Source organism: Peromyscus leucopus, chromosome 6, assembly GCF_004664715.2.
Source record: "Peromyscus leucopus breed LL Stock chromosome 6, UCI_PerLeu_2.1, whole genome shotgun sequence".
NCBI classification, from domain to species: domain Eukaryota; kingdom Metazoa; phylum Chordata; class Mammalia; order Rodentia; family Cricetidae; genus Peromyscus; species Peromyscus leucopus.
The window spans coordinates 15,535,546-15,544,358 of NC_051068.1; the positions used below are offsets into that span (position 1 = coordinate 15,535,546).

An 8,813-nucleotide genomic window follows, 5' to 3' on the forward strand; every position below is an offset into this window, starting at 1 on the left:
AGCCGTGGCAAGGCAGAACCATCATGAAAGAAGGGCGGCAGAGCAGAAGCTCTTAGATCACGGAAGTCGGGAAGTAAAGAGGGAAGGAAGGGGAGGGTCTGGCACAAGACAGACACTTCAGATTCATGACTCCAGGGGCTGGCTTCCTGCAACCAGGCCACCTCCTCATAGCCCATTCTGTATGAACTCACCAATGTGTTAGAACTACACGCTTCTCAGTAGCACCTACCATCTGAGGGCCAAGCCTTCAACACATGAGTCTTCAAGGGACACTTCTTATTCCAATCGTATTGTGGAGTATTGAGCATGTCAGAAATACAAGAGGAAAGACTAACAATGATAGGTTGAATTTTTAATCTACTGTGTGTGTGGACATGGAAATTCCACAAGGTTGTTTGAAGCCTGACTCCCGAGCTCAGCAGAAAGCCTTTGAGACTGTATATGTAGAAAAGAGAGAATGAAAAGAGAAAGGAGTAGAGGAACTGGGGAACAGCAACATAAAAAGGAAGAAAAGCTTGTGAGGTAGGGTGATAGGGAGGTCAGAAGGAATTGTCGGAACCAAGATGTTTAAGAAGGGGAGGGCGGTCAGTGTCCAGGTGCAGGCATTTGCCTATGGAAGAATTTTAGCCCATTCTCAGGATTTGCCACTGTGTCACCGCTGACCCAAGTGGAAGCCATTTTGCAAAGTGGAGGTGGACACTGGGTCACACAGGGCTGAAGACATCAGAAGCCAGTGTGAGTGGAAGACAGCAACTGCAGACAAGTTCAAGAAGTTCGGGAACAGAGGAGAAAGGGAGGGGGTGACAGCTTTGGCTGAGGAGTCGGGGAGCAGAGGGAGAGTTCTCCCCCACAGACGTGCACTCTTCTGTCTGGCTCAGGGGTAAAGTTCCCCACACTGGAGCTGTGACAATAGGGACACCCAGGAAAGAGGGGAGGGGAGCAAAAACAGCTTCCGGGTCTCATCCCTATGTTTTCAACCAGTGCCAAATCCTTGGATTTGAAGGATGACTTAGCTACTTCTCTAGGAGTCCACAGTGTGTATAAGAAGTACATGTATCCTAGAAGAAAAAATGTTCTGTGTAGTTTAAGTCTGACAGGACAAATTTCCCCTTCACAGAAAAGCCAATATATTCATTCATCTGTACTATACAGTGAAGGTTCTAGCTGGACTATAAATAAAGTTTAAACTTCAGCTACAAAAATGTTTGAAGGCCAATGAATATTCCCAATTTAGGAGGAACATAAAAAGAAGTGAAAACTAGTATTGACAAAGAACTCCACTTTCTATTTTCCCTGACACCAAGTATCAGTAAAAGCATTGCAGTCCTTATGCTATTCCATCAGACAGTAGTTACCAGCATGCTACATGGAGTGGTTGTCTGCTTCTCAGTACACGAAGGTTCTATTAAGTCTACTTATAGCTCAGTTACATCACAAAACAGACTCTTACAGGATGTTTTTATCACCTGCCCTGCTGTAGGGAAACCACACTCCAAACCTACACAAAAGTCTTCTGGGCTGTGTAAAAAAGAAAAAAAGCACCATGTCAGTTTCAAAGTCACAGGGGAAAGTTGAACCACAGTGCTTTGGGGGAGTATAGGGGGTCACTCTAAATAGTGGAAAACTCAAATAACGTTCCTAAGCACTGCTATTACAATTCATTCTTCCATCAAGATGTACTACCAGTTCAGCAAGACCTTTGGTTATCGGCCAAATAAATGCCACTTCAGTGAGTTATTGCTGTGGCCAGCTTCAGCTTGCAGAGTCAACGTTTTTCCTGTCTAGAGAACTACTGTAAGTTTCGCATCCGTAAACCATATGTGCCCTTGGGTCTAGAGTTTGCCCTTGTGACTTTTCCCCTCATCTTGGTTGCTAAAGAGAGTCAAATTGTATGCACCAGCACCGAGAGTTTCACTCAGTGATAGAAGGGGATTCTAGTCACACAGATGTTGGCACTGGACAGAATGCAAAAGCTCATGGAGTAGTTCTGCCCCAGGTGAAAACTGCTGTCTGCATCTGGGAGTACAATTCAAAAGAGATACATTAAAAATACCTAACTTTGCCTCCCATATATGACAACGAAACAATAAAGGAACAGTAAATTTTGTGACAATTTTTTCAACCTGTGATTGTAGGCAAAATTTCTCCAATTTTGTGTCACGAGCTAAATTCAAAATGGATTCAGAAAATGCAGTACTTGACCAAGTGAGAATAAATGTTGTTTCATGTCTCATTCCTTCTCTTTAAATTGATGGTTAAGAGCATAACAAAAGGAGAAGACAACAAATGGCATATACATACTTGTGTGAGAAGGCAAAAAAAAAAAAAAATACCACCCACATGCACGGAGTACCACACACAGTCACTTCAGGAGCTGTCAGACGGCGTATAGGGGAACCATTGAATACTGATGACATGTTTTTCACCCCACACAAATGGTTCCTGCTACAGTGCACACAGCTCATTTTGCCAGGGCTTCCCTCCCTTGTGCTGTCAGGAGCTACAGTCAGGGTACATCTGGAGGGGATTCTTCATAAGAACATTTTCAGTAGCAGTGCTTAAACACAGACACTCACATCTCCCCTGGCATGCTAGCCTTTGCCAATCAGTAAAGCACAATTGTTAAAAACAAATACAATCCTCTTCTAGGAGAAGTCAACCCCTGTTAGCAGGCAGGAGACACCGAGAGGAGAGAGCCCCAACTTACTATGAATTCTCCACAAAGACATGCTAACCTCCTCTACCATGGGCATGGCCGACAGCCTCTTGCAGGTTCCAGATGTCTTAGTCATTCTAGAACAACTTATTCTGATGCCTTTAGAAGCATTACCCTAGTCCTTTGTGTTTTGTTGATCCTACAAGGCAAATCATGCCAATTTGAGGAAGATGTTCTGCTATTTCCCTTAAATAATAATAATAATAATAATAATAATAATAAAATAATAACAATACAACTCTACCCAGTCCTCAGTACAGACATAAAGCCACACCATCAAGTTCTGCATTCCAAAGCCTGTCCTCTCTTTCCAACCCATACCAAGCATCTCTATATCAATTCCACATGCATTTATGCAGCACCTAACATTTACCAGACACTATTCTAAGTACTGAGAATATAGCTATAAATAAAGCAGGCAGAACTTCCTAGTTACAGGACTGGAGAGACTATCAGCAGTTAAGAGCACTTTCTGCTCTGGCAGTGGACCTGAATTCAATTTCCAGCACCTACAGGGAATCCAATACCTTCTTATGACCTCTTCTGGCATCAGGCATGAATGAGGTACATATATACACATGCAAACAAAATATTCATATACATAAAATAAAAGTAAATAAATCTTAAAAATAAATTCCTGGTTACATTCATCATCTTTTAGAACTTTATACAGCTGACCTCTCTCCTCCAATTCTTGCTGGTCTACACTTTCACTGCTGAAGACGGTCAGTCATTTGAGAAAGCAAGCACTCTTGTTTTCGACAGCAGAGGTCTCCAACAATCATCCCTTTATCACTCAACAGTTATTGGGGAGCATCAGCTCAGTGCCAGGGTCTGGACTTCACAGAAGACAACAAGATGAAAGATGTTCAGCTCTAGGCTTCGGGGATTATATATTCCTGTAACGTGCACACATTAGTAATTGATAGTTTTAAAACTGAATTTGCATTTCTGAAACCTGCTGATAGCTGAGAGTTAGCTCTTCTTCCTTTTTCCCAGGCTAACTCTTTCTCCTAATGCACTTAAGCACGACTCTAGGGATAACTGCCATTCCTTGAAAATATGCTACTGCCCAAACTTGAAAAGAGTAAGCTAGACTTGGACGTGCATCTGAGTGTTCTCACTCCATTTTCCATAGTCACAACTCTTGCTATGTTTTCAATTAGACACAGTAACTGAAATTAATATTCCATTACACGTTTTTGATCGTGCTTTAATTTAACCAACAATAATGATCAAGGCATAAAATAGCCAAGTCCTTTGTCTAGCACTTGGTGAATAGAACCATATGGCTGACCTCAGCCCTTAGGGGAATGGACCTTCAGAAAGTATTTTCATGGCCCCTCCACTTTTTTGTGTTATGTTCCTGATGCTTTTTTGGTCTATGTGGCTTTGTTTACTCAATATATGTGGGAGGTGAGGTTGGAGTGAGGGGTTTTGCATTACTCCTAAAATTATGGCACTTGAGAATGTTACCCATTTGTCATCCATTATGTCTTCCTTCTGGTATTTATTCCAGAAGACTTTGGTCAAAGTATACACAGAAATTAACCAATTTTCTTTGCTTTGGGGAGGTTAAGTGTGGGGTATGTGTGTCTATGTGCCTCTGTGTGTGTGTGAATTAACAGATAAATAAATATGCATTAAGTGCTGATAACTAACTGTCCCACCTAGAGTTGGAGGCTGGCAGTGTATAATCTGGGTGCACCATGGGAGGCTCACGGGATGCCATTTCTGGAGCGCTGTCAATCCTCGCCAGGTGAATGCACTGTGGCTTTGATTGAATCAGCCTCTCCTGCCTTTCCTTCCTAACAGTGTGTGACTGGGGTGCTTACTTATTAACTCCTCTGCTCAGCCAGACAATGGCAACAAGCCGGTTAAGAGAGAGCACACATATGGGACACAGCAGAGAATGTCTGCACACATAGTCGATGACTGGCAGGCATGGAGAAGTCATCATCATCTTCTCACCCCCCCTCAGCATCACCTCTACCAACTCATTGTAGAAACTTTCTTCTTGCTCTCTTTTCTTTTGCTTCTCTCCTCTTCTCCCCTCTCTGTCTTCAGCGGATCAACCCTGAATGTATTTATACGGGATTTAAAAGACATACGTTAAATTTAAAACTATTAATTATCTGCTCATGAGAAAGACATTGCAGAAGTATCCCATCATACCTTTTGTCTTTTGTCGTGCTATCCTGGATGAATGAATAAGCAAATGCCCAGAGAGTCTTAAAACTAACACGGAAATACAGGCAAGCAAGGAACACGGAAGAAGGGGCACAATTGCCAAAGAGGGGGGCAGGATAGATGGAGAGACTCTGACACCTTTGACCAGTCTTGTGGGAGCCACATCATCTTTATTTGAAAGCACCATCACAGTGTTAGTGTGAACCAAGACCTTGTATCTGCATATAAAGTCCCTGGACAGTTCTGGGGGTTTCTAGAAACTGGTGCCCATCCTGCAGTTGAACCCAGTCCTGCTGTTAAAGGACCCTGACCTGATATGGAAAGGCTTAGCTTCCCAGACCAACTCTTTCATCTAGTAGTTGTGCATCTTGCACAAGGCACAACCTATTTGCACAGCTCAGTTTTCTCTTCTGTATAACGGGTGTGTTTGTCATAGCACAGCTACAGACAACAAAACCCATTCTCACTAGCTGAAAGGGGCTTTTTACCTGAATATGAATAACTTCAAATCATTAGAAGGGCTAGATGGCTAAGTACCCAGCCGTGTTTTCAGGTGTAATTTCTAGCCCCAGAATCATTTATCTCAGGCATCTTCCTTGCTAACAGATAGATGCTTCATGCCAGATTTCTTTTATTATTTTATTTATTTATTTTTATGGGGGTATGCATATGCTGTGGCACTCTTACGGAGGTCAGAGGACAATTATTGTAGTTGGTTCTCTCCTTCTGCCATGTATATGGGAATCAAACTCAGGTCATCAGGCTTGAAAGCTATGTTTATCCACAAGCCACCTCACTGGTCCCTCATGCAAAATTTCTGTCTCTTAAAATAATTGATTTTTTTTCAAATCTCCCGAGAGTACAAGCAATAAGACTGATACTGCATCAGGAAGCCCAGCCACAGGGCCACATGAGAAATATGTCTAAATTGTAGAATCTCTGGGCTTGAGGAGGCATACCGGTGAGGAGACAGCAGTGGGCAGAGCAAGCCAGTCATGCCATTTCCCATAGAGGCAGGGATGCATTTCTTGCACAGTTGGTGGGATTAGTGTTTGTGAAGGTGTTCCCACACCATCAGCAGACGCTTAGCCTGGCATACTTGCCAAGGGGGCACTCAACCGTGTTACAGTGTGTGTGTGTGTGTGTGTGTGTGTGTGTGTGTATGTGTGTGTGTGTGTTTACAGCTCCAGATTGAGTGAGTACAGAAGAGCTGCACGTAATAGAGGCCCGTGTGTTTATATAACCCAACCTGTAGTTGACAGACCAGGCAAAGGAAGAGCATTGAGGGCATAGATTTTTAACAACACTAGCAATGAGCCTGACAAAAAAACAACATTCTAAAACACTGTATCCAGTTACTTGTCAGATTAACAAAGACATTTTACAAAAATTAAACAGCCAGTCTAATAAACTTCAGAAAGAATGAAATCACTGCCACGTCCCTGGAAATTTTCAAATACAGTTCTAATAATTAATGGCAAAAGAGAGACATCATAATCAAAATTAAATTATTGCACAACATTTTAAGTGAGTTATGTATGAAAATCGATGTGCAACAATGAAAACATTTACAGCCTTAAATTCTGAGAGTTAGCAAAAAGAAAGGCTGAAAATTAATGATTTAATCATATATATTAAGTCATGCACAAATTAAACCCCAAGTGGAGTCACTGAAAAGACTAGAGATTGAGATTATTCTCATCGTGGTAATCAAGGAAACAGAGAGGGAATAAACAACATTAGGAATGAATGTGCTTCTCTGAGGATATAGCTCAGCTGGCAGAGTATTGTCCAGTGTGCCGAAGGCAACATCCCCAGCACTGGAATAATCCTGGGCATGATAGGCTCACATCTGTAGTACCGGCACTTGAGAGATGATGTAACAGGAGTCAATGTTGAACATCATCATCTTGGCTATAAAGAGGTCAGCTTGGAGCTCATGACATCTAGTCTGAAACAAATAAAGCTGATGTTAGTAAATATTGTTTTTCAAAGAAGAAAGATGTCATAACTACAGATGCTTTACTAGAAAGAGTAGCTGTTATAAACCATTTACTACTGGTAAATTTAAAGACACAAAAAGAGAATAAAGTTTTTTTTAAAGAAGAAATTCTATATGGCTATACCAGAGCTCCTCAGTACTAAAGTGCAGGTTACATGAAAATGGTGAGGTAAACACACTACTATATTCATCCATCTCTCAAGGATTTTACATGACACCGACCTGTTGTTCTACCAAACCTCCCTAACATTGCTGTGTAAGTTTGATATTCCCAGCTTGTTCTTATTTGCTTAGCCTTTAAAAAAAAAAACCAACTTTCCCTATAACAGTCATATGAGAATAACAAAAATACATGTGTAATATTTTGGAAACATTTTTGCCTGGAAGACAAACAAGAAGACCCACAATTCTTTAGCTGAGAAGACACACACAAATAAATCTAGGACCTGCCAATCAAACAGCCATAGAAAAGAAGACATGCACAGATCTAGGACCTGTCAATCAAACAGCCATAGAAGACATGCATTTAGAAAGAAGTTAGTACACCTCTTCAGTCTTTGTTCCTGTCTCTCTTAAAAGCCTTTGTGAAGCAATCCTAGTGTCATTTCTGTTCAGTTCTGAGACCTGGCAGCTGTCACTGGTGCCAGTATTTTAGATAAATGACCAAGAAACCAATAATCAAGAGGATTTGCTTTTATCACTTTTGGAAGCCCAGCAGATGCAAAGGATGCTGTCAGAGGCATGAATGGAATGTCCTTAGATGATAAGCCATCAAGGTGGAGTAAGCCACTAAACCATCATTTGAATGTGGTAGACGTGGACCACCTCCAAAAAGTAGAGGTCCTCCTAGAGGTCTTTGAGGAAGAAGAGAGGAAGTGGACCAACCAGAGGAGCTGCCTCTAGTCACATGGAAGACACATGGATGACAATGGCTCTTCCACACATTTTAGCATGAATTCTTTGAGGGGACTTCTCTAAGTAAAAAGAGTACCAACACAAAGTGGAGGTCATACTCCTAAAAGATCAGGACCTTCAGGACCAGTTTGCGGCAGCAATGGAATGGGAGGAAGCGCCCCTGTGTCAAGTGAAAGAGATGCTACAGTAGCTGCGAAGGAACTCCTGCTGTCTCATAGAGACATTTATTTGTCCCCAAGAGATGATTGATATTCTACTAAACACAGCTATTCAAGAAGAGATTACCCAAACTCTGCTGAGACCAAAGATTATGCACCATGGCCAAGAAATTATGCTTCATACTAGTTCACATGATGGCTACCCATCAAGAGGCTACAGCAATGGAGGTGAATGCAGTTGGATGATGACCATTCCGATCATCCTGAGAGTTCCAGTGACTCACGCAGTGCAGCCCACACATAAGGACCACCTCCGTCTAATGGAGGAAGCAATCTAACTGCTTATCTGGCTGGGATGGGAAGGTAAAAGCTCCCCTTCTGAGAAGATTCTACAGCTTAGAGCCACAGGAAAGCAAAGGAGGCCTGCTGCTGCCTTCAGGGAGCAGGGAGCAGGTAGAAGGAGAAATGTAAAAAAGTAGCCCTGTGGTGAAAACTCCAGCAGACACATAAGCAAAGTACTGTGGAAGAATGCTTGCCTTCTTCACACATGGAGAGGGGTGGATTCTGGTGTGTGTGTGTGTGTGTGTGTGTGTGTGTGTGTGTGTGTGTGTGTGTCCTGAAGAATGTAACCAGCTACTTTCTACTTGTAGGTTAAAAATAAGTTTTATTAAGTTAAATTGAAGTTTTTAAGTAAGTTAAATTTAAGTTTTTGGTTGAAAGATTATGCCATAGAGTGACTAGAAAGTTGAAATAGAAATAAAAAACAAGAACCCCGACCCCATCCCTGGGCACCAGCCACTCTGGGAAGACCTACCCAACTTGGCCCCAGGTT

The 8,813-nt window shown here is 42.1% G+C and overlaps 1 pseudogene; it reads left to right on the forward strand.

The window, feature by feature from the left end:
* The first annotated feature begins 1,674 nt into the window (after window positions 1–1,674).
* LOC114685552 lies at window positions 1,675–8,319 on the forward strand (annotated as a pseudogene).
* The last annotated feature ends 494 nt before the right edge of the window (window positions 8,320–8,813 follow it).